The following is a 27232-nucleotide window of genomic DNA, read 5'->3' on the forward strand; positions in this document are numbered from 1 at the left end:
CCTGACTATAAAAAGTTATTATGGTGACAGGGAAGGTCAAAACACCAAGTCAGAAGACAACAAAGTCAAACTGCTACGTCCAAATCCTCAAAGCAAAAGATGAATTGATCTCAGGGCCAAGAAGAATTCCTGGAAGAAATCAAGAATGATTTTAAAAATCAAGTAAGAGAGGTAGAGAAAATGAAAAAAAATGATAGTGATGCAAGAAAATCATGAAAAAAGTCAAGAAGGCACCCAAAAAAAGAGAGAAATTTTAAAAAGCAGAGAATAGGCCAAATGGAAAAAAGATGTACAAAAATTTACTAAAGAAAAAGAACTTCATAAAAAGTAGAACTGGCCAAATAGAAAAGTACAAAAGCTCAATGAAGAAAAGAATTCCTTAAAAATCAGAATTTGTCAAATGGAAGCCAATGATTCCACAAGACATTAAGAAACAACAGAACAAAATCAAAAGAATGAAAAAATAGAAGAAAATGTGAAATCTCAATGGAAAAACAAGTGACCTAGAAAACAGGTTGAGGAGAGATAGTTTAAGAATAATAAAAGCACTACAACCGAAGGAAAACCAGAAAAGCCTTTGAATGAAACTTTATTTTGAAATAGGCATTCTAGGCAGATTTTGAACTAATCCTTTATAATTCATTAGCTGAAGTGTCACTATCATAGGGTCTCTGCTAAAGTGATATGCTGGGCTAGACATTTCCCCTGAATACTCAGGACCTTTTGAACATTTCCAAAATAAAAAGTATGCACATGAGATAATGAAATTTCAGCTGTCTCCATGGTCCAATGCACCAAGAATTGAGGATTAATAGCAGAGGCTAATCCCTAATCCTTCACACTCTCAATCAGCATGAACCCCCACTCACAACCACCTGCCAAAAGGAAAACCAAAAGACAGAAGCTTGCTCTGAATGGGACTACTTTATGGCAATGCTCTGTGCTGCTACGATACTCATTCAGAGAACTGAAGAAAAGAACAAAACGGGGCAGGATGCCACCATTTATATCAATCTACTAAACCTGAAGCAAATGAAAATGGCATCCAGCTGAGGCCAGTTCTGCTCCTCCAGAAGGCATTTGTGACAAAGAACAAATCAGATGAGATATGAAGTCCCTAGCCTAAGAGAAGACTGAGAAAGTTTTGTTGTCTAAGTCTCCAAGAACTATCATCAAAGGGGTAGTAGTCAGGAAGTAAAGAACAGAACATAAGGGGGAGAAAGGATGAAATTACCAAAGATCTCAGGAAGAAGAAAAAAATCAGTTAAAGATTTTGGTTACAAACTCATAAGCCAACAGGTAACATTATTAACAGATACGAAAATCGTTTCTAGATCATCTAAATCAATGACTAATTAAGGCAAAGGAAAATAAAATCAACAAATAATGAAACAGAAGATTCTGAGGATTCTCAAGAGAGTGTGGATCACAGCAGGGTGTTCCTCAATGATTTAAGACAGAAAAGAATTGTAAAGCCAGAAGTGAAAGCCTGCACAGAAGAAATAAATAGAAAAATCCATGATGGTAAACCTTACAAAATGAACAAAAGAGTAAAGAGCAGCTTAGTAAAGACAATACACAAAAGCAAAGGAAATTCTGGAAGAAGGAAAGTAAAAAGCAATAAAATTAAAAGAAAACATCATCTGCATCCAAAGCAAAATATCAAAAATAGGGAAGCATAAAGATTATTTAAGGTTTATAACTCTCCCAAAAGAATATAAGTCAAAAAAACTTGAACATCATAAAGAGTTGGGATCATTTCTCATATCCTAACCAATGTGCCTACAATGAAGTGGGGGCAATGTAAGAGCCTTCTATTTGAGAGAAACTTATAATTCCAACTTTCCTACTTTAACCAGTAAATCTATGGGAAGGAATGAAAGCGCAGTCTATGTTGTAAAGGGTGACCTGGGAGGCTGTATCACCAGAAAGAAGCAAGGTCTTGAGAGTCAGAAAATGAATGGAGAGGAAAAGGAAAAGATTTAAGATGAAAGGAAATTTGTTGCCCAAAGAGCAGGCTTTCCCAAAGGCACAGTGAAAGGGGTGGGTAGTTCTTGGTTAGGATTTGGTTGGGAGCTGAGGGGATTGGGAATAAGAAATCAGGCAGTGAGGGGATGAGGAATGAGGTCTGGATGATTACCTGGTGGGGTTTCAGGATCCTGGGATGGGGAAGGTATAACTAGGGGGGAGTTTGTTCATCAATAAGTAAAAAATTAAGAGAGATTTTTCAAAATCAATAGTATTATGATCTGGGGGGTGGGGACAGCATGAGGAAGAATCCATTCAAAATCTTGGGCAGTTCAAGCAAGGGAGGAAGAACTTGGAGTAGAAGAGTGGTGATTGATACTCTCCATTCTTTAAAGCAGGAAACCAGGTTAGAAATCTGATGAAATGGCACCTCTTCTCATCTTAGTGGCAGGAGACTGGTACGGTGGAATGTTGCTTCTCCTCTTCCCTTGGACACTGGAGATCAAACAGGAAACACATAGGACACAATGGTAGAGCATCCATTAATGCAGTTAAATAGTTAAGACAGTTTAAGGAGGACACTAGCATTTAAGGGGCTCAATAAAGGAGTTATGCAAAAGATAATACCTGAGCTGCATCTTCAAGGGTTTCTATGAGGTAGAAGGTAAAGGAGTTCATTCCAGGCATGGAAAACATCCAGTGCAAAGGCAAAAATGTACAAGATGAAATGTCATGAATGATGCACAGAGAGAAGGCCAGAGGATTAAAGAGCTGCAGAAAAGGTATTGACATCCAATGAGAGTCAGGAAAGAAGATAGTTTGAGGTCATGTTGTATAGGGCTTTAAGAAATAAACATAGGAAGCAAAAGGAAGCTATTAGAATGGGATGAGCATGAAAACCCCAAAAAAGGAGAGGGTGGATGGTCAACATGTCAAATGCAGTAGAGGTTGAGAAAGAACTTTGGAATGACTATCAGATTTGGCAATTAAAATGCCATGGGAAAATTTGGAAAGAGCAGTTTTTAGTTGAGTGGGTTGGTGAATAGTCAGATTATAAAGGATTTAGTAATAAGAGAATGAAGGAAATGAGAGTGGACAACTTTTTCAAGAAATTTGGCTGAGAATGAGAAAAAAGATATAGAATGATAGCTTAGGGGGCATGGTAGGATCTTTTTTAAGGATCTGGGAGACATGGGCACATTTTGGAGGCAGTAGTGAAGGGACCTCTGTTCATAGGAAGAGGTTGAAGATTTGAAAGAGGGGGAAATGAGAGAGGATACATTCTATTGAAGTCAGGGAGAAGATAAAAGATGCATCTAAGGGATTTGTCCTTGAGGAAAATGGGAAAGAAAAGAAGAGAAAGTGTCAGAGTTTTGAATAGGAGTGGTGGAAATTGAATGCCCTCAAGTTTCTTAGTAAAGAGACTGGTAAGATCCTCAGCTGGGAAGAGGAGAGCTTCCCTCCCTTAATAAAAGAACTGCCTAGCTGCAGAGTATGGGCTCATTTGAAGTTCTCAACAGAGAACCTTGCCTCATTTTACAGAAGAAATATTGAGGCTATTCATGGTGAGCTCCCTATTCTTCCCTCTTCCTCAAGTCATATCACTCATAGACCTTCTGACACTATCTCCTCCTGTACTAGAGTTTCACATGAGAAAGTGACCTTACTCCTTAAAAAGACTATTCCTTCTACCTGCTCAATACATCTCATTTCACCTGATCTCCTCCATCAGGCTGCCCCCTCTGTCGTCTGAACTTAATCACTTATTTTCCATTTCTCCCATCTACTGGTTCATTCCTTAATTCCTTAAAAAAAAATGCCCAAGTCTTCTTTATCCTTTAAAAAAAAAAAACATCTCTCACTTGATCGCTAACTATAGGTCTATACCACTTCTACTCTTTGTAGGGAATCTCTTTGAAGAAGGCATCCACCCTAAGTAATTCCTTAATGTCTCCTCTCTTTCTCTTTTTAACTCCTTACAATCCAGTTTCCAACCTTAATAACCAAAATGGCTTTCTCCAAATTTACCATTGATCTCTTAATTGCTAAATCCAATGGCCTTTTCTCAGTCCTCATTGTCCTCAACCTCTCTGTAGCCTTTGACACTGTCCATCACCCTCTCTTTCTTAATGCTGTCTTCTCTCTAGGTTTTCAGGATACAATTTTCTCCTGATTCTCTTTCTATCTAACTACTTTCTTAGTCTCTTTTGCTGAATCTTCATCTAGATCACACCTTCTAACTAGCTACCTCTCCACTTTCCATCCATAGTTCTGCTTGGTTTGTACGCCAAGGAACATGATGCCCTACCACCACCTAATAAATGTCAAGTACACCCCTGATCATTCCTCCCTACCAGCTTTCCTTTATGTGATATCTTCCTCCATTTAATTATAAGCTCCTTAAGGGCAGATATTCTCTTTTCATCAATTGTAAGCCCCAAAGTACAATAGTAGGCATTTAAATGTTTGCTGAATTTATTAAACTGAACTCTAAGTGTCCAACAGTGTCATGTCTTGGGCCCTCTTTTCCTATATACTTCACTTGGCGATTTCATCAGCTCCCATAGATTTAATTACCAAATCTGTGCTCACATTCAAATCTACTTATCCTGCCCTAACCTTTATGATGAACTCCAATCTCACATCTCCAACTGCCTTTTAAGCATCTTAACTTTAAAATCAGTATGTCCATAACTGAACTAAATATCTTTCCCACTAAACCCTCCCTTCCTACCTCTTACTTTCCCTTTTACTATAAAGGGCAATATCATCCTATAGGTCTGTTAGGCTTATAACCTATGAGTCACCCTAGATTCCTCACTATCTCACACCCCCATTATCCAAGCTATTACCAAGGCTTGTCCATTGCATCTTGACCCCCATTCTGTCCTCTGACACTATCACCACTATAGTATAGGCTTTCATATCACCTCAGCTTTGACTACTTCAATACCCTGCTAGTGGGTCTGCCTGCTTTGTCTCTTCCCATTTCCAAGCATCCTCCATTAAGCTACCAAAGTGATTTTCCTAAAGTAAAGGTACAACCATATCATTCCCCTACTCAATAAAATCCAGCAGTTCCCTAATACCTTTAGGATCAAATACAAAATCATTTTGGCATTCAAAGCCCTTCAAAATATAACCTCCTCCTACCTTCCCAAGTCATCTTACACTTTACACTGAATGTACTGTTTAATTCAGTGTTTCTGACTTCCTTGGTGAGCTAGGTATCAAAGTGGTGAGAGTGCCAAGCCTAGAGTCAGGAAGACATTTTCCTGAGTTCAGAGGTGGCCTCAAACATTAGCTCTGTGACCCTGGGCAAGTCACTTAACTCTGTTTCCCTCAGTCTCCTTATCAATAATGTAAGCTAGAGAAGGAAGTGGCAAACCACTTCAGTATCTTTGCCAAAAATAAATCTCAAATGGAATTGCAGAGTGAGACACAGCTGAAACAAATGAATTGGCTTCCCTGCAGTTCCACAAACAAGCCACTCGATCTCTATGCTCTAGTCCAGCATTGGCGAATATTTTAGAGATCCTACACCCAAACTGCACTTTCAAGTCACCTATGAGGCACACCCCTCCCCCATTACCTTAGACAGCAGAGGGAGGAAGTGCTTGAATTAGACAGCTGGGCAAGGCATGCAAAAAATTGTCCTTAGTACTGTGGAGAGGGGGAATGGAGCAGACCCCTCTAACTCTCTCAGAGGCACAAGTGTCACGCCTTTGCCAACACAGCTCTAGTAATTTTCTCTGGCTATTCACCACACCAGGAAAACTTTCTCTCCTCATTTCCACCTGCTTTCCCGACTTCCTTTAAGGCCCAACTAAAATCCCATCTTCTACCGGAAGCCTTTCCCAATCTTTCTTAATATTATAGTACCTTCTGTCTTTTCATTATTTCCTATTCATCATGTATATAGCTTATTTGCTTGTTGTCTCTCCCATGAGATTTTGAGGTCTTGAGGGGCCAGGAAAGTCTGTTGCCTCTTCTTGTATCCCCAACACTTAGAGTTCCAGGCATAAAGCAGGTGCTTAGCAACTCTTTATTGACTTCTTAAATGTTTATTGACTATAATGTGAATTGTAACGCATTCAGGCAACCTAGTTGTTACCTTGGCTAAGTTAAGTAGCATGTTAGTTGAAATGGAGAATAAAGGTGGTAAAAATAACCCAGGGCTGAGGTCTGGCAAGAGATGAGCATAGATATGAGAGTAGGTCAAGGCAAGGTAGAACTGAAATGGTTCTCAAGTTGAAATTGGAGAGGTGGGAAAGCAAAGACAGAGTCAGAATAATAATGACCTGAGAAAGTACCAAGGAATAGAAGACAGGAGGTCTTCATGAGGATAAAAAAAAAAAAAATCAGCATGAAAGAGGAAAGAAGGAGTTGTAGTCATATAAGAGAACATCAGTTTCTAATTAAGGGAAGTGGAACACTTATGGTTAATGTCAAGATCTAACATATAACTGTGTGGAATAGGGGTGCCACTAATAATGGACTCCCCAGAGCACCCAAAAATACAAAACTGGGAGGCAGAGAGAAGATGCAAAATGGGGGCTTTATTAGCTACTGCACAAGAGCTGGACACTTGTCAAGCTGCAGACCTCAAGACAATGCCGAAGCATCAAACTTAAGACCCTGAATTTATAGTTTCCAAATGCAGGCCCCTCCCCCCACTACATTCATCCTGTCAGATTCCAGTTATTTGGAACCCTGACTTCAAAGTTGATAGTTTAAAGAACATTCAGTAGGGTCAGAAGGTGTTAAAATGTATCTATCTACAGGAACATCCTTTGACACTTTTAGTACCAAGGCAGATACAGGGATTTTAAGTTGTAAACTTTCCCTTTGGAGAGAAACTCCCTCCAGAAGCCTTATCTTATAGGGTCTCTTGAAATTCAAAGCAAGCATTTAAATATGGTGGGGAAAGGGACAGGAGGCTCCTAAGACTGTTTAGAGAAAAGGGGAGAAGGAGAAAGTTGTCAATTTACTGATAGCTGAAGGGAGTATCCTAACATTACTGGGGTATACACCTAAAGGAAAAACTTAAAATACACTTCTTAAAAGAAAGATAGAGGTTTTTCTGTCCCACTCAGGTCAAAGAGGCCAAAAAAGGCTTATGTGTTAGGGATAGGGGTAGGGCGATCTCTATTCTGAAGGGACTAACTCTTGCTGGGGTCCTGGTCACCAGTCAAATATTATCCTGAGAATTACATATTGATTGCATCTCACACATAACCATTCCTACATGTGTGGTTAAAGTAGAATATTAGAGTTTAGAAGTGGGTCTTAGGACTTAAGGAGTTTAAGAAAAGGAAAAATTAGGGAATAAATGGAAGGAGGATAAAATCTCATTCTATCTTAGTTTTCTTAAGATCTGAGCTAGTACCAAGGGTAGAAGTTATAGGGAAAGAAATTGCAGCTTATTTCTCTAACAATTAAAGCTTTTAAAAATGAAATTAGTTGTCTTATGAATTAATAAGAAATCCAGAAGTCATTAGAAGTGTTATAGACAGACTAAATGACTACTCCTCTACCATATACCTGAAAAATGGACTCCTGCATCAGATGAAAGAATATACTAAATTTTTTCTCATTTCAATCACTGAGTCAAATTTTATATGCTTGTTATATTTAAAGCAAATTTTTTCAAGAAGAAGAACATAAATTCTTCTAAATTAACTGTATATAAAAGTAGCCTTTTTAAAAATTATTTTCTCTGTACCCTCATAATCAAGACTTCTAGATTATCCCCTAATACACAGGAAAATCTATGATATTAAAAATGTTTCTCCCTGAACTAAAACTTATTTTAATGAAAAAAAGAACAGAGGAATTCAGAAACCAAGGTATAGGAAATGAGTGAATTAAAGGGTCTAAATATTACCATCACTAAAAACAAACACAAATATACCTGTTTTCTTACTTGCTTTTCCCTATACAAAGTAATTATTCTAATCTCAATAAATTAGACATGGATTGTTACCTGATATGCTGGTACCTTCATCATTCCTGAATAACTACATTTTACTATGAAAAAGAACAGGTTTCCATAACCTCATCTTCTAGAATCACAGGCATGATGGAGAAGAATAGGAGCATTATTCTCCTACATGGCTAAAATTCTGTTCTAAAGTAAACAATGGGTTGTCAGCAGAGGCCTCAGAAGTATTCAGAAGGGAAATGGATATATATTAACATTCCATCAAGTGATGCAATGAACATGATATTTTTCCATCTTTAAACTTCCCTACCCATAGCATTTTATCTAAACTTCACTTTAAAAAAAATGCCTTTCAGAGATTATTCAAAAATAGAATAAAGATGTTTCCTTGGGGGGAAAAAACTTCCTGTAAGAACAAAAGAGGATTTTTTACAGTCTTGCAAAACAGTAATACATTACACATAAATAAGTATAGTCTATTACAAATTCTCTAAATTAGCCACAAAAAATAATAAGTAAAAAGTCTTGCCTAAAATTTCACTTCATATCATGAAAGCCACAAAGGGGCTCTATCTTTCTCTGCTGTATACAAATTAAGTAGTATAAAAAGTTGACATAGAAAGGGATTTATAATGAAAAGAATAGAGTATATAAGTGAGAAAGTAAAAGGCAGCTAGGTGGACCCTTCATAGCCCTGTGGCTCTAGGCAAATCAACTAACCCCAATTTCCTAGCCCTTACTGCTCTTCTACCTTGGAACCAGTCCTTAGAACATGGATAGGATGAAAAGGAAGGAACTCTTATTATCAGAAAACAGTTTAAAACTCAGCTTTATAAAAAGAGTAAGAAATTTACACCATAAATAAATTTAAACCATAAGCTGACATATAAATGTTATTTGACTCCTTAACATCTCTATACTAAGCAGTCAAATAAAAAGTAGGAGGAGAGAAGGAAGGGAGGGAGGCAATTTGCATCTTGTAATTTTGGAAAACATGTTGAAAATTATTATTACATGTAACTGAGAAAATAAAATCTTTGAAAAAATTATTTGAAATATCTATATTGAAGTTAACTAGACAAGCAGAAGTCTAGCTTTAATGACAACCCATAAAGAGGTGCATCTTAAAGAGCTGACATTTTTACAGTACAGTATTCCTCATGAATTGGCATTCCTTGGTATCCTCTTCTCACTAATAATCTCTTCTCTTTAGGTTTTCTTGACAATGCTCTCTCCTCCTTCTCTTCCACTCCTGTCTAACCACTTCTCAGTCCCCTTTAATGGATATTCGTTCAAGTCACACCCACTTAGAATGGGTTTCACCTAAGACTCAGACCTGGGCTTCTTTTCTTTTCCCTCTGTGCTATTTTACTTAATGATGTCATCAGCTCCCATGGATTCAATTATCATCTGTGTGTCTTATTTATCCAGCCCTAACCTTTTTCCTGACCCTGCTTCACATCTTCAAATGCTGACTGGATATCACAAATGAGATGCCTCATAGATATCTTCCTTAATACTGTCAAAGATACATCTTTGACTCATCACCCTCCTGCTATATTCAAATCAGTGGCCAAATCCTTTTGATTCTTCCTTCACAATTTCTCATACACCCCTTCTTTCTCCTCTGACCACCACCTTGGTTTAGTTCTCATCTCATGCCTGGACTATTCAAATAGCCTTCTGGTTGGGCTCCTCTTTCCACTCCAGACCATTCTCCATTCAGCTATCAAAGTGATCTTCTTAAATACAGGTCTGTTTGTATTTCATTTTCTTATTCAATAAATTCTTTGTTTTATTTCCAGGATCAAATATAAAATCTTACACATACTCTAATACAGTGACTCTGGCCTCCTTACTGTTCACATTCCATCTCTCAACTCAACAAATTATTTTCAATGACTGTCTTTCCATTCCTGGAAATCTTTCCCTCCTCATCCTTGCCTCTTGGCTTCCCTGGCTTCTTTTGAGTCTCAGCTAAAATACTACTACTTTCTGCAAAACACCTTTCCTGATCCTCCTTAATCTTAATGCCTTTCCTGAAATTACCTCCAATTTATTCTTGTATGTATCTTGTTTGTACATAACCGGTCACATATTATCTTCTCCATTAGATTGTAGGCTCCTTGAAAGGAGGGACTGTCTTTTGCCTTTCTTTGTATCCCTAGAGCTTAGCAGTATCTGGTGCATAACAGAAACTTAATAAATGCTTGTTGATTTGAAATTGAATATTACAAAATCATAATGACTGAACTTGGCCACCAAGAGGAGGTCTATACCCTGCTTCTTTGTAAAGGTGTGGGAGGATGATAGGGCAAGCTACTAGGTATGCAACACTACACATAATGCCAAACATTTCAATATGTTTGATAGTTTTGATGAACTATTTTCCCCTCCCCCCCTCACCTTAGACTATTATAAGAAGTGGATCTTTGGAAAGGGAAGAGAGGAGATGCATTGGAAATGTAAGTAATGTAAAAATAAAGTATAATATTAATTTATTTTTTTTAAAGGCAATTCAGTAACTGGGATAGAATTTCAAAAGTGCTTAAAAGATACTATCATGACATAGTTAAAATACTGGCTTTCTCACACCTAAAAAGTAATTTTATATAATTTTAAATGAATTGATAATTGTCTATTCTAATAAAGAACAGTGGTATACATCAAAAGCAATATTTTTGCTTTAAATAGCAGATTATTTATGTTTAAAGATCTCCCCAACAGACTATGAAAGTATATTTTTGTTTTTAGTTCAGTTAGAAATCTTAAGGAATAAATATTTCTCTAGTCTGAAAGCCTTTCAGACTTGGGACAGTGTTTCCCATTCTACCCAAGTCTTATTATTATTATCACTGCCTTCCCCACTATCTGAAGTAATAGTTTAATACATGTTTCTTGACTTGACCTATTGAGAATGTAGAGTTTCAATTCAGTACCTGGAACATAGTAGTCACTTAATGTTTATTGATTAGCCACTTCTAATTTGGGCTAATTCAGGAGTTGCCAACCCAAATGATGTTTTCTCTGATCTCACCCTACCTTAAAAATCACAAGAGAAAAACACAGAAAATAATCTTTCTAAATTTTTTTCTAATATTTTGTTTGGGTTTTGGATTGTTTTGTTTTTGTTTTTGTTTTTTGGCAGCTATAACTATTTGTGTATGTGAATTTTTACCCTTTCTAGTTCCCTGAAGGCAGGGACTATGTCTCCTAAACTCTATCTCCTTAGGGCCTACTTACCTAGAACAGACTTTTGAAGATTTATTGACTTGAATACTAACAAGTCAAATCTAGATGACTCTATAGACACAGTTTGGAACTTTGGGAGTCGGGATATTATTGTTTTAGGCATGACCGATTTGGGGTTTCTCGGCAAAAATACTGGAGTGGTCCGCCATTTCCTTTTCTAGCTTATATTACAGATGAGGAAACTGAGGCATTGTAAGTGACTTCCCCAGGGTCACAGAGCTAGTGTCTGAGGTCACATTTGAACTCATGTCTTCCCAACTCTAGGCCTAGCACTCAATCCACTATGACACCTACCTGCCCTAGAGTCAAGATTTCAAATCCTGTCTCAGACACTTATTATATCTATGGGGCCCTGAGCATATCACTTAACCTTAGTTTCCTCATCTTTAATGAGGCTAATGACAACACCTACATAGATTGTTGTGAGGATCAAATGAGTCGACATATGTAAAATGTTTTACAAATATTAAAGTACTATATACAGTAAGGGGCAGCTGGGTGGCTCAGTGGATTGAGAGCCAGGCCTAGAGACTGGAGGTCCTAGGTTCAAGTCTGGCCTCGGACACTTCCAGCTGTGTGACCTTGGGCAAGTCACTTGACCCCTATCGCCCACCCTTACCACTCCTGGGCTAAGGACGGTCCCTAGCCCAGATGAAAAAGGAGGAGGGTTGGGCGTGGGGCTAGCAACCCCACCCTGTAAAAACTACATCTGCTAAAGAAACTGCAACCTAAAGTAGGGGCAGCTGGGCTAGCTCAGTGGATTGAGAGCCAGGCCTAGAGACGAAAGGTTCTAGGTTCAAATCCGGGCTCAGACACTTCCTAGCTGGGTGACCCTGAGCGACCCATTGCCTACTGGTTGTGGCCCTATGCTCCTAGAATGGAGTCCCAGGATAAAAAAAAAATATACATGAGTTATTGTTCATAATACTAATAATAATAAAGATAGTAATAATAATACATAGGATCTCATCTATGTGAGTATACTTTCTAGATCAGTCCCAACTCTTCCACAACTCTTTCTACTAAATTCCTAACTGCATCCTCCCATTCTCTTTCATGGATGATATACTCAGTATGCTTTTAGCATTTTGTGGATATAGCACTCAGACTTTTAACATTTTGTGGATATAGCATTCAGTTTATCATTGTGTTACTTTTCACTTTTGCTAGCTGTGTGACCCTGTCCAACTCCTTTTCTGATCATATTATTTCAGAGATAATATTATCCCTTATGTCACTTGTTAAATCTACATGCCATCTTACATAGTACCTTATAAAGTATTTCTATAATTGACATTTATATACCATATGTATATGATCTAGTCAGATCAATAATCAAGAATTGATTCAGAATACTGGGAATATGAAAATAAAAACCAAAGTAAGTCCTAGCCATCAAGGAGCTCATATTCTATACAAAACAACACGTGTATATGTAAAGGCAACATAAACACCTAATAAACACAAGGTAATATGTAGAGAAGGCAATGTAGCAGGAGCATCAGGAAAAGCCTCATGTTGCAGACTATATGAAAACTGAGTGCCAGGAGCAAAGTATTTTGTAAACAATATATCATTTATATAACATAAATAATTATCTTTATCATCAAGTTCCCTGTGCATAATAGAAATAGAGCAATACACTTTTTTTTAAATTATAGGATCATTAAGAGCTGGAAGAGATCTTTAGAACCTAGTTCATCTAGCCAAACTCTCTAATTTCAGAGTTCAGAAAACTGAGGCCCAGAGCAGATAAGAAAGGGTACAGAAGCAGTGTGAAGCAGAGCTGGACCTCCTGCCTAAGTCCTCTAAATTCCAAATTCAGCATTCTTTGCACTGTAGTACCTGTCTCTCATCAAGAGGCAGCATGAAATAGAAAAAAGAGAACAGTTCTTAGTTTCAAGAAACCTAAGTCTAAGATGTGACACTCCCTGTGTACTTACCTAGTGACTCACTCATCCCCATCTAAACTTCACCTCCAAAAGAATATGCAAAATCTCATCAAATGTTAAAGCTGCAAGAGGTCTCAGAAATCAATGACTCCAACTCATTCATTTTACAGTTGAAGAAACCAAGGTCTTGATGTTGGATGACTTGTCCCAAATTCACACAATTAGTAAGTAGAATAGCCTATTACATATTAATTTTTTAACCTTTTAAACCTTATTTTCTGTAACCAAAAATAGAAGGTTATTGTTTGTATGCTTGGTTTTTTCATCCTGCTATATCTCCATCTTAAGACTGAGAGCTGAGAGACTGGAAAGGCAATGACGGCAGTGAAAATGGAGAGTCTACAGCCAGTGATTCCCAAAGTGGGTGCCATCACCCCCTGGTGGATGCTGCAGCAGCGATCCAGGGAGGCAGTGATGGCCACAGGTGCATTTGGGGGCAGTGAATAACTGTAAGGGGGCGGTGATAGTATGTGACAGGAGGCGCAAAGTAATATTTTTTCTGGAAAGGGGACAATAGGCCAAAAAAGTCTGGGAACCACAAAGACTTCAACAATGTACTGTAACTAGAAAGAACAGGGAAATAAACAGGGACTTCTATAATTATAATGACAAGGCCAAGCTCAAAGAGATTAACAACTGAACCTCTAGCCTTTACAAAGTGGAAGACTAATGGCATGGAATGTAACATTTTCCTTCAGATCAGAGCAATTTGTTGATAGGTTTTGCTGAACATTTTTTTTTTTTAATTCCTGGTTACAAGAGAAAGCTAGATAGGTTGGGCGAAGGGTATAACCAGAAATAAATGTGCTATCAAAATGCATAATTAAACTTAAAAAAAAATTTTTAAGGTGCTAGAGGGCTACCAAAAACAAATCAAAAAAAGAGAAAATTAGTTTGCCTTCTGAGAGGATATGGACCCATTAAAGTTAAAAAAACAATTATAGAGTGGTCTGAGGGTCAGTTTCAAGTTGTGTCCCCTGTTCCATTTGAGCATTCTCTTAACGTTGTTTTCTTTAATCCAAATATATGACTTTTTTTTTTAAAACCCTTACCTTCCATCTTGGAATCAATACTCTGTATTGGTTCCAAGGCAGAAGAGTGGTAAGGGCTAGGCAATGGGAGTCAAGTGACTTGCCCAGAGTCACACAGGTAGGAAGTATCTTGAAACCAGATTTGAACCCAGGGCCTCCCAGTCTCTAGGTCTGGCTCTCAATCCACTGAGCCACCTAGCTGCCCCCCCAACCCAAATACATGACTTTTAACAAGTCGGCCTAATTTCTAAAAAGAGATCCCAAGAGGCAAAACAGCTGCAATTGTAACATCTTGCACAAAGTGGATAAGCAATTTAGACATTTTATAATGACTATATCATCTTTGAAAAAACAATAATAGTTCATCCTAGTAATAAGGAATTGCATTTTTAAAATGGTAATTCCCTCAAGAGAAGTAAAGTTTAAATGAAGAAAATAATGCTGGAATAACAGAGACTCATTTAAGTAATTTTGTTTTATAAAAAGGTTAAACAGGATCATGTTATTACCCTGCACTTTTGCTTACAAATCATGTCATGAAAATGGTTGCACAGAAAGCTTATCCCTACCAGAAATGGAATGGAAAGGGCTCCCAGTTATAACATTAACTAGAATTATACTTCAAATGCTAAAATGTGCCCTAAAGTAAACTAGAATCCAAGGACAAATTTTAGTGATGTAGAGAAAGAGAAATAGCAACAATGACATTCAGTAGATTAACTATTTTGGATCCAGATTTTTTTTTTTTTTTTTTGCAAAAGAGAGTTGAGTCAATACACAATTGCTCCACAGATATTTGAGGTAGTGAAGAAGGGCACTATGAGTTTGTTTTCTTCAATGGTGTAATATCCTTCATTGAGAAACAAAAGCAACTATTGCTGTATTTGAAGATAAAGTAATCCTTTTCTGGTTTTCTTGATCTAAAAAAGGCAACAATTTATAAGAAATGTTTACTCACACTGACAAAATGAACCCAAACTTAAAATTTGGAGGGTAGGTACAGTGTTTTATTTAATTTTTGCATATCCACCAATGCCTAGTATGAAGGAGTCAAAGAACTGTGGGGAAAAAAAATTTTAAAGGTTATGTCCCCACAATGAATAAAATAAAAAGTTTTAGCCATTCTTACTAGAATTAACTTCACTTTGCAGAAAGAATGAGATGATCTTTCACATAAAAACCTCTTTAAATTAGCATCTAATCATGTAAACCTGATCACTACAGAACTACAAAAAATGACCTTAAAATCTACTATATTTTAATAAAATTTAATCTTCCTAATTTTTGTTTTACATCTATTTTGCAATTATTTTAGTAAAGGGCCAAATGCTGAAATAAGAGCCACTAGGATTAGCCAAAGGCTAAAATGTCTTCCAAGAAGGCCAAAGACTATAACCTGCCTGTTCTTTGGATCAAAATCTTATACTTATCCACATTATTGATCTTCCAGATATAGTGGAAGCATATCCAAATAACAATTATTCATGTAATTAACACAAAAGTCTCATTTCAAAAGTATTTTTTAAAATAATACTCTATTCTTACCAACTGCATTGTTTGAGCTCTTCAGACTTGAGAGAGAAAAATAAACCCACAGTTTCAGGACCTTTCTATTTAGTAGTCTGAAAATCTAGTGAGCTAGATGAGGCCATTATTTCTTTCTGTTTCTAAAAAGAGGAAGAAAGGTAAGCCTAAGCTGTTTCAAGAAATCAAATAGACCTTAAAAAAGTACTGGATTATAAGAGTTAGAGAATCTGGATTCCAAACTAGGCTCTACTGTTTGACTAGGTAAGTCATAGCCTCTTTTTAATTTAAGCACCTGTGAGGTTGTAGTGAAGAATGAGAAAATATGTGCAAAGTGTTTTATAAACCTTAAAATACTAAAAAGTTTATGAGATGATTGGACTAAATGACTTTTAAATAAGAATCCATGTTTCAGAAGGTTTTGTGACTTAAGGAGTATTGCACCCCACCCCCACCTTCACCCAAATGCACTGATTTAAACTAAAGTCATTAAACTACTGCATCTCTAACTCTTCCAGAAAACTACATTCAAAATTTAAATGAGAATTACAATGAATACAATTATTTAGTTAATAAGGTAATTAATATAATTAATACAATTAGTTTTAAAAGATATTTAAAAGGTTTATTGTTGCTTTCCTTTCAATCATAAGCCTAAAATTCATTCTCTGAAGGTGAGGAAAAGAGTTTATCGAACTGAAATCTACACTTAAAATAATAATTGTGCCACCTTTTCAATATAATTATAATTGATGGAAAGTAACCAAGAAGACAGTTCAAAAAGTAACAATTTCTACTTCATAATGCAACAAACACTTTTTCCACAATAGAACCTCCTTCTAACAGTTCATAGGAAATGAGTCTGCAGTTTCTGTTTTAAGTGAACCAAGGCTAGTAGGTCTGAAAACACCCTTATCCAAAAAGAATATCTGCATAATTTCGTACTACCATACTAGAAGGAATAAGCAGATGAAAAAATGCCTGTGGTCCAGATTCATCTGAAAGGATATCCTATAGAGTTTGTCCAAGAGTATGTTTAACTGAAACTGGAAAAGATAGACAAGTAGCAGGTCTCAGAATGAAAAAGAAGAGCACCCTGGATTGTTTTGGGGCAGCTACAAAGCATTTTGATAGCCCTTCTATTTAAAACTTACATTTTGAGTATTGCTATATGGTAGCACCACAGGGAATTACACTATCTCCAAAGAACTAAATATGAGTTCACAAAGACAACAATGGTAATGCACATAGTGAGAATAAACAAACTGCAACATATAACCAACCTGTTATTGTTGTTGTTCAGTCATTTCAGTCATGTCCAATTCTTCATAACCCCATTTGGGATTTTTTTGGCAAAAGAAGAGTAAAGGATTTTAGCAAGAAAATGTAAGAGTTAAAAATTTAGGTGGAAAGAGTGAAAGTGGGAAAATATAAGAAGAATGTAGAGAATTATCTAGTCTATCACCCTAAGCGCTGTTCGGGTGTGGGGCTCAGCTCCAGCAGGGCTCAATAACGTTCCTTATCCCCATGTGGATTTTCCAGTAATTCTCAGCCAGAAATCCGGTGGCATCCACAGCTAGGGTTCTACTAACAGCCTCCTCCAGGAAAGGAAGGCCTGTCTGGAACCAATCTCTCCAGAAGCCAGGAAAAGAAGACCAGTTACTCACCCACCCAAGGCAAAGTCCTCCAACACCAAAGTCCAAAGGGGAAGATCCAGGAGCAATCCTCCAAGGAGCAGTCGATGAGCCAAAGTCCCACTTCCTGTCCCTTCCTCCACTTTAAGGGAACCAATTGCAGTCTTTCAATTTGCTTAGCTCTGCATCAATCTACTTGAATACACCAATGCTAGCTTTAACTGAAATTTATCTAACATTGTAGGAATCTCTTCTTTCAAACATAAATTATATCCTATAATTTATCAAGTACATCTTCTGTAATGTCCAGTGGATCCACCTATTACTGCTTATTTCCTTTCAAATCACAAAAATCAAAACTTAAAAGGCATAGCACATTTAAATCATGTAATTCTTAGAAACAAAACTCATAACAGAAATGGTTTTAGATTACAAATAATGGCGTAAAGCAACAAAACAGAAACTGAGAGGATAATATTTCCTTTCATTAGCCAAAAGTCAGTCTAGCCCATTAAACCTTATCCCTACCTATAACCTAACTACAAATACTAATAAAATGCACTAAATCTCAATATCTACAAATCCAGTGCCTCACCAAATCCAGATAATCTCTTCTGAAAGATTAGAAGGTTTGCCTTTTGACAATCAATCCATAAACTTACCAAATGAGAATGTGGTATCTTTTAATTCATAAAGAAAAGCCAAATATATAAGGCTTATCTCAATATACCAGTTAAAAAAAGAGGAGGCAATCAAAATAAGATCAATTTCTTCAGGTTATCAGATATTATATTTACCTCTTGTTAGTTTTATGTCTCTAGGTCAAAAATTCACTCCCTACTCCCAAAACACTGGTAAAATTTAGCAACCAAATGAGTTTATTTGGTCAGTCTTTTATCTGCTAAGAAAATAAGCACAAGGCACAACAGGATGAAGGGTGTGCACTAACATAGTTTGGGTTTCTCAAGATCTCTTTGTTGAATTTAATTGAAGACAACACTGGACTAAAAGACAGAAGACAGGTTCAGGTCCCCATTCTAACACTTCTTAGATATGTAATGTTGGGTAAGTCTCTGAACTTACTCCATCTTCAAAGTGGAGACAAGAATAATGAGTTTGAAGGAGGGATAGAATGCCAGACAAGACAGAAAAACTACTACAGAGTAGACTCTAGGGTTCTTTTAATAACCTACCTTAAAATATTATAAATGATCTTTGTATATGTCAATTATTATTATAATCATTAAATTATTAATAAAAGTATATACTGCTATGTACAAGGATACAAAGGTGAAAAAGAATACAATCCCATTCCCATAAGACATATATACAAATAAGCAGAATGTGAAGTAGATTGTGATAAGAACAAAGGCAAGACAAAATGTTCAAAGAAAATGTGAAGGAATGAAATGACAAACCATTAATCTAAAAGAATCAAGAAGAAACTCATCACCCCAAAACTGACGGAGAGGCAATGAATTTAAAAAAATACAGAAGACCTGCATTTTTAGAGAAGGCTAATAGGGGAATTTGTTCCAACATATGTATTGAATGATTGTTTTTAAGGCTCCTCATTGTGGTATATAAAGGGAGAGTGATTAAAAACATACTTCTTTATTTGAAAAATGAAAATAATAAAACTATTTTTTTAAAAGATTACATCCAGATGAGGTAGGCAAGGTGGAAGCTTCAGGAGGAAGTGGTATTTGGGCTGGGATTTTAAGTACCAAGAATTCAAAACAAATGAATAATGGCTGGATTCCATGCACAGAAAAAACGCCAGTCTTGAAATGTGAAGGCAGGGAGCATAGGCTAGGATAGTAGTTGTATCATAAAGCATTGATTTTTAACCTGAGAACCATGAACTTGTTTTAAGAATATTTTTATTGCTTTATTTTTTAATTTTACTTTTTTAATCATTGAAAAATGTCCTTATTTCCTTCCTAACCAACTGCCCCCCCACCCCCCCAAGAGAAAGAAAACCAAATCACTGCTACAAATATGTATAGTAGTCAAGCAAAACAAATTTTTACAACTGGCCATTTTAATATATACACATACATGTATATAATACGTATGATATGCATATATATTAATATTTGCTTCATTCTGAACTGAGTCCATCAAGATGTGGAGAGAATGTTTTATCCTTAGAAGCTAGTCATTATGTCTTTCAAAGATGTTTGTCTTTATATTTTTGTCATTTTATACATGGTTCTCTTGGTTCTTTCACTTTACTATGAATCAGTTCATTCAACCCTTCCCAGATTTCTCAGAAACCATCATTTCAAACAACACAACAGCATTCCATCACATGTATACATCATAACTTGCTGGACCTTTCATTAATCAATTGATGAACACCACTCAGATTTCATTTCTTTGCCTTAGCAAAAAAAAAAAAAAAAAAAAAAAAAAAGGCTGTATTTTTAACAGCTTTGAGAGTTTGTTTGCTAACTGGAAAGACTCACATGAATTGATGCAGCAAAGTGAATAGAAGCAAGAGAACACTGTACACAGTAACAGCAATACTGTACAACAAACAACTGTGAATGACTTACCTATTCTCAGCAATACAATTATCCAAAGGACTCATGATGAAAAATGTCATCCACCTCCAGAGGAAAAAACTGATGGAGTATGAATGTAGGCCAATATATCTATCTTTCACTTTCTTTCTTCACTTATTTGGTTTGAAGTTTCTTCCCAAAAATGACTACTACACATAAATATTTTTTATATGATTGCACATGTATAACCTATATCAGATTACTTACCATCTCAGGGAGGGAGTTAGAAAAAGAGGGAGAGAATTTGGAACTCAAAATATTGAAAAATGAATGTAAAAAATGTATTACATATAATTAAGTGGAGAACATAAAATATTTTTAAAAGAAAACTAAAGTGAGTGCTGTATAAATTATTTTTAATACTAAAGGTAAAATTATTATGATTGATTTTTTTACTATAGTGTGTGGGATGAGATTAAATGTGTAATTCTCAGTGATATTTGGCTAACAACCCTAAATTTTCAAGGTTACAGTACAAGTTAGTATCTCCTAGCAGGACAGAACTGCCCTACCTCTATCTCCAACACAAAAGCCTTTTGGCCCTTCAGGCCTGAGCAAGAAGAGGGAGGAAAAAAGAAGAAGAAAAAAGAAAACCTGTATCTCCCTCATAAGTGTTTTAGGGCATGTCTAGGGGGCAGCTAGGTGGCTCAATGGTTTGAGAGTCAGGCCCTTAACATTCTTCTGATTCTACAACAGAAGGTAAGGGGGGGGGGGGGGGGGTGTTGTTTTTTAACCAATACACAGTTGATACTAAGATGGAAGGTAAAGGTTTAAAAAAAATTGTGGTCTAGTGATTTAGAAATTAGTTTTAAAAACCAGAGGCTAGAGACTGTCAGTAAACTAACAACCTTTTACCTTTCTCTAGGCTCTCCCTCCTAGCTTCTCCAAGGAGCGCCCTTAGAATGTATTGACATTCTAAAAGCACCTTTGAAACCTTGAGTGATTTAGCAAACCCCCATTGTTTGAAACTTTCTCTTAGATAAACATCTTCCAGCCTTTTACTAGCCTCACAGCCTCTCTCTCCCCTTACTTAATTTGAATGCCTTTGAATCACCCAGGGATAGTACAGCCCAGAGATAAGAAATAAGCAAAAGGAGTTTTTCTCAGGAGAGAAAGTTTGTAACTTAAGTTAAGTAACTTTTTCACTCTCTTCCTGGGCACCAAAAAGTGTCAAGGAATAGGATGCCCTCATAGACAGAAACAGTTTAGCACCTCTGACTGACTATAAGAACTATCAACCTAAAAGATAAATTCTGGATGACCAGGATGATTTCGACAGGAGGGAAAAGCAATTTGCAAACAGTTTATATTTATGCCTCATATATATATAAAGAGAGAGGATGGGATTAGTTTGGTACTTGAGCATAGCCTGAAGTTTTTCTAGCCTGAGGCGTGCTTCACTCTTGCACAACTACTAATAAAGTGTCTATTTTTCCTAGCATGTCTCTCTTGGCCTCCTAGAGTTTATTTTTGGGTGCTCCGGGGGTGCCCAAAAGGCATTCCATACATATAGTAAAAAATTTCTGACAGTAACAACAATAAATACTGCCAAATAATTCCACTGAGGCCTTTTTTTAATTTAAAGAGTTTGTTTTGCTTGGGAATAAACCTTTCTTTAATCTATCCTCTTTCTAATTCCCTTCTCCTTTCTCCCATTTCTCTTATTTTCCTGTTGAGTGAAATATATTTCTGTACCCAACTGTGTGAACTTTGACCACTTCATTTGAGAGAGGTTCAACTACCCCAGTTTGAATACTTGTGTGAGATAATTTCCCTATACCTTCCTTTTCCTTCTCCGGGTTCATTTTTCCCCTCCTTTCCATCCTTCTTTTAAGATTATCAAGACATAATAGAGTCACTCCCTTAATGACTCCAGATAATGGTAGGATAACTGTATTTCAATATAAGTGGTTTCCTTTGTAATCCTTGGTAATTTATGAATTTTTGAAAATTTCAAGCCTTTCCAGACTGCCAAAGAGGTACATGACATTAAAAAAATGTTAAGAACCCCTGCTATAGTATGTATATGGAAAAAGAATGAAACAAGCCTGGAAAAGCAGATTAGAGGCCAGATTAAATGCCAGAGTATGGTGTTTTATGCTATAAATGGGATGCCTCTGAGGAGTTCAGAACAAAGAATAATCTAATACTGCTAAGGAAGATTACTTTGACAAATATCAAGTAAATAGATGAGATACACTAGAAAGAAGAATGAATGAGATCCTAAATTAAGAAGTTAGAACTGAATGAGATTTGATTCCAGATTTGGAAACAGGATATCTGGTTTCTTATTAGCTAGGTACAAAACATTTCACCTCCAAGAGGTTATATTTCCTCAATATAAAATGGAAGGTGGGAGGGCAGCTGGGTCACTCAGTGGAACAGAAAGTCCTCAAGTTCAAACATGGCCTCAAACACTTCCTAACTGGGTGATCTTGGGCAAGTTACTTATATCACCAATGCCTATCCCTCACTACTCTTCTGTCTTGGAACTAATACACAGTATTGGTTGGTTTGGGTTTTTTGTTTTATTGGTTTTTTGTTTTGTTTTTGTTTTGTTTTTTTAACCCTTACCTTCTGTCTTATTGGTTCTAAGGCAGAAGAGCAGTAGGCAATGGGGGTTAAGTGACTTGCCCAGGGTCACACAGCTAGGAAGTGTCTGAGGCCAAATTTGAACCCAGGACCTCTTTTCTCTAGGCCTGACTCCCAATCCACTGAACAACCTAATTGCCCCCACAGTATTGATTCTAAAACAGAAGATAAGGGCTTAAATAAAAAACAAACAAACAAATAAATAAATAAACAAAATAGGAGAGGTTCAACTAGATGGTTTCTAAAGTTATTTCTAAATCTAAATTAGGAGAAAAAAAAGATGACAGGGAGAGATGTACAGGTAGATTTAACAAGTTTGACAATTAGTACTAAATAGTACTAAAGTAAAGATGAAGAGGAAGAGGATTTGTACTTAAATCCCTGGCAGGATAGAAGTATCATCCATAGTACTAAGAATGTTGGGGGCAGGGGTTAGTAAAATAATTAGTTTAATTTGAATCTGTTGAGTTTGAGGTACTAGTGGGAAATCTATGTGGAGATGTTGAACAAGTAGCTGAAAATGGAGAACTGGAGCCCAAGGGGAAAATTAAGAATTTTATATATATAAAATATGGTCTCCGGAAGCCTCTCCATTATACCACACCCTCCTTTCCCAGGATTGGAGGATCTAACTTGGGACCTTCAGCTTAGGAGATTTCCATACCTACTGTGCCAGAGTCACTAGGCTTGGGTTTGGCCTTTCCTCAGGAAGGAACTCTCAAGTGATGGATCCAAGCCTGAGGCTATCACCTTTGAGCTAAGTAGACTAGAGGTCACTTAAATCTTTCTAGGCTACAAGTTTGGGGGCTTATAGATTCCATGTCGACACCTTTTCTCTACTAACAAAGCATTTACTCTCATTACCTCTTTCCTAGACTATCACTAGTGGAAATAACGCTCAACGACCTGGTTCAAATCCTCAGCTTTGCCAATTGCCGATTGTGGACTTGTACAACTTCTCTAAGTCCTAGTTTCCTCATTTGTGAAATGAAGTTGGGCTAGGTAATTAGGATCCCCTCCCTTCACACTTCAGTTTTTAAAACCAACCCATCCCATAAGCCAAAGTTTTATCATTTACGTTTGTTCAGAGTATTAGGTACACAATGGTTACTATCAACAAAGGCCAGGATGGAGAGGGAGGCTGGATAAAGCTGAGAGTGAGGAGAGGAGAGAGATGGAAGAATGCTCAATGGAAAGAGATCAAAGAGGGGAGGGGATCAACAGACAAATGGAGGGGGAGAGGACAACCATCAGCTGTCAAAGCAACATTCTCAAACTAGAGCTCTGCTCATGTCATTTCACTGGTTCCTCAGTACCCTTAGATTAAGATAAATGCTATCCTGACTTTGAAGTCTCAAATTTATGGTGTATTTACTCCCCTTCCTGCACACCACAATCCACCCAAAAAGGACTGCTTGCTGTCTGTCATACATGCCATTCCACCCTCCATCACTATGCTTTTGTTACATTTTCACCTAACTTCAGCCTTTTACAATCCCTATCTAACTTCAGAGCTCAGTTAAATATCACTTACGCTAGAAACTTTTTTGAATTCTACAGGGATGCCTCCCACCCCAATCTCAGCTGCTAGCATCTCCCATCCTACAACCTACCAAAAGTACTTTAAATTTACTTTGTAGCTACAAAAGAAAGTAAAGTTCTAGAGAGCAGGGACTTTAAGCGTCTTGTCTTTGTATCCCCAGTGACATAGGCAAAGTGCCAGAAGGAGAGGAGAAAGAAGTATTTATAATTGTTGAAGAGGTTCTAACAATATATAGCTAAAGATGAGACTAGCCTTAAGTAAATTTTGAAGAAAAACATCTAAGCAATGACCCAGTATTCAATTCATCTCGTCTTCTATCCTATCCCAACAGACAAGAAAAAAAATCAATCATCCAATAAACATTTGTGTGCTAGGTTCTGGGATACATTAAAAAAAAAAAAGGTAAAAAGTCTCTGTACTCAATTCATTTTCTAAAGGGAGAGACAATATGCAAACAATTATGTACAAATAAGATATGGTCAGGAAAAATTAGGAGTGATATCAGAGGGAATCAGAAAAGGTTTCAGACAAAAAGTAAAATTTTCACTGAAACTGGGAGCTGAGGAAGCCAGAAGAAGGAGATGAGGAGCTAGAGAGAATTCCCAACAAGAGACAGCCAATGAAAATGAATTTTGGAATAATTTCACTAGCTAGTGTCATTAGCTTACGTAGCATAAGGAGAAAAATAAAGTACAAAAACACTAGAAAGAAAGAAAGAGCTTTAAAGGCTAAACAATGGGTTTTACATTTGAAATTTAGAAAGATCATTTTGATAGCTGAGTGAAGAGTATGCTAGAGTGGGATTGAGATAGGCTGATTAAAGAGAAGACTCTTAAAATAGACTGGAAATAAATTGATGAGAACTTGTATTCCATTGGTGGCAGTGTCTAAGGAAGGAAGGGGACATTTATAAGAGATGTAGTGAAGGTAGAATTGACAGGAAATAGCAACAGACTGAATGTGGGAAAAGAGTCAGAGTCTGAGAGAGAGACACTGGATGTAAGGCCAAAAGTAAGAAAGTATGAAAGATTTGAAAGCTTAAAGTAACATTTACTATTCTCATGGTCTTTTGTAGGAAGCTTGAATTAAACTCTCATAAGAGATGATATTTACATTAAAAGATTTCCTCACAAACATGCAAGAAGCTTTTGAAGGCCAGGTGAGATTTACCCAGATCCCAGAAATTTGTACTATATCTAGGCAGTTGTCTACTCTGGCTAAAATACTATTTTGTCTGGTTCCTACTGGTCTATCCATCCTAAGTTTCCCCTATTTAATAAAACATATCTTTTCATTCAACAAATATTCAGTGCATCCAGTAGAAAATATGAATAGATGAAAGATAAAAAAGATAGTTCCCTATCTCAAAGAACTCTTAAAGTTTAGTAGAGAAAATATGATGAGCATATTCTCTCTGATAAAAGATATTTTGTAAAAGTGACAGAGGGTTCTAGCTGTGTGACTCTAAGACAAGTCACTTAACCCTAACTCACTACTCTTCTGCCTTAGAACTGATACTCAATATTGAGTCTAAGATAGAAGGTAAGGTTTTAGGATTTTTTAAATGCAATAAGAGAGTTATACAAATCAGAGTGATAGATGGCCACATTCAAACCTGAGTTCAGTGGTTATGGAAATAGGTCTTGATCCATGACACATGAAGAAACCAGTGGAAATGTGTGTTAGTTAAGGGGGGAGGGGGAGAGAGTTGGGAGCGGAGAGAGTAAGAGCTTGAATCATGTAACCATGGAAAAATTTTTTCTAAAAACAAACAAATAAATAAATAAATAGATAAATAAACCTGAGTTTGAATTCCAGTCCTGCTTTCTTAGCACAAGTCATTTAAGCTCTTTGGGTTATTCCATTTCCTCATGTGTAAAAAGAGAGGGATGTTCTAGATAGCCTCTGAAAAATCCCTCCCAGCTCTAGATCTAAAAGGCTATAAAATAAAGTCAGTCAGTCAAAAAACATTTATTAAGCACCTACTATATATGTTAGGCACTGTGCTAACACTGGAGATACAAAAACAGCCCTCAAGGAGGTCATAATCTAATGGAGGAGACAACAAGCTAACTAATAAGTACAAACAAACTATGTACAGGATATAAAGCCACTAGAATGACTAGGGTTAGGAAAGACTTGAAGCCAGGAGGCAGAGAAGCAATTAGTTCTGGTTAGGGAACTCAGGAAAGGCTTATGGACATAAAATTATCATAGATGTAGATCTGGAGGCCTAAGGTTAAAATGACTTGCCCAAGGTCACATAGGTAGTAAGCATCATCCTCTATCTTCTTTCCTTTCATAACTAAACTTCAAGAAAAAAAATGCCTATAATCAGTACCTCCACTTTTTCCCTTTCCTCTGACTGCAATCCCTTACAATCTGGTTTACCTCCCCACTAGATAGACAGGGATATGGCTCTCCAAGTTCAACAATGATCTCTAGATTACTAAATTTAATGGTTTTGCCATAGTAACATATCCAGATGTCCCATTGACTTTTCAAACTAGGCTTGTACAAAACATAACTGGTATTTTCTCCACTTATCAGTTCTTCCAACTTCCTTATTTCTGTTGAAGGCCCCACCCTTCTTCCAAGTACCCAGGTATACAATTTCAGTATTGTTCAAAATTTCTCATTCTCACATCCCAATATCCAATCAGTTGTCAAGCCTTGTCATTTCACTTCCCAACATCCTTCTTCCCAACATCCTTCAAATCTCTCTCCCTATTTACTCACATATCATACTACCTTAATTAAAAGGCCATCTCCCTGAACTATTGCAATAGCCTCCTAATTGGTGGTATTCTTGCCTCAAATCTCTACCCCCTTCAACCCATCCATCATAGAGCTGCCAAATTTATAATCCTAAAATATAGGCCTGATTATTTCATGTCTTTTCCCAGTTTAAGAAGTATCTGTGAATACTCATTACCTTTACAAATTCCTCTGTTTGTATCCCATTAAATTGTGAGGTTCTTGAGAGCAGGGTCTGTTTTCACCTTTCTTTTTATCACTTCATTTTCCCTTTTATCTCCTATACATGGTGCCTGGCACATAATTTCCAATAAATGTTTGTTGATTTGACTGCCTGAAAAGTAAGACTAGGGCCAGACTGTGAAATACCCTTCACAATCTGGATCCAGCTTATCTTTCTAGGCTGATAATACATTTATGTTCTTTCAGCCCAACCAGTCCACTTGCAATTTGCTGTATACCACA

At 36.7% G+C, this 27232-nt stretch overlaps 1 protein-coding gene across 3 annotated transcripts in view; it reads right to left on the reverse strand.

Moving 5' to 3' along the window:
- Nucleotides 1-27232, reverse strand: part of CCPG1 (cell cycle progression 1) — a 68959-nt gene that overhangs the window by 40630 nt on the left and 1097 nt on the right. For all 3 annotated transcript variants that reach the window (XM_044665295.1, XM_044665294.1, XM_044665292.1), the window contains exon 2: nt 2399-2463. The gene's annotated coding sequence lies outside the window, so the exon portion shown is untranslated. The remainder of the gene's footprint in view (nt 1-2398; nt 2464-27232) is intronic.

This window comes from Gracilinanus agilis, chromosome 2 (genome assembly GCF_016433145.1).
Source record: "Gracilinanus agilis isolate LMUSP501 chromosome 2, AgileGrace, whole genome shotgun sequence".
In the NCBI taxonomy this organism is placed as follows: Eukaryota; Metazoa; Chordata; class Mammalia; order Didelphimorphia; family Didelphidae; genus Gracilinanus; species Gracilinanus agilis.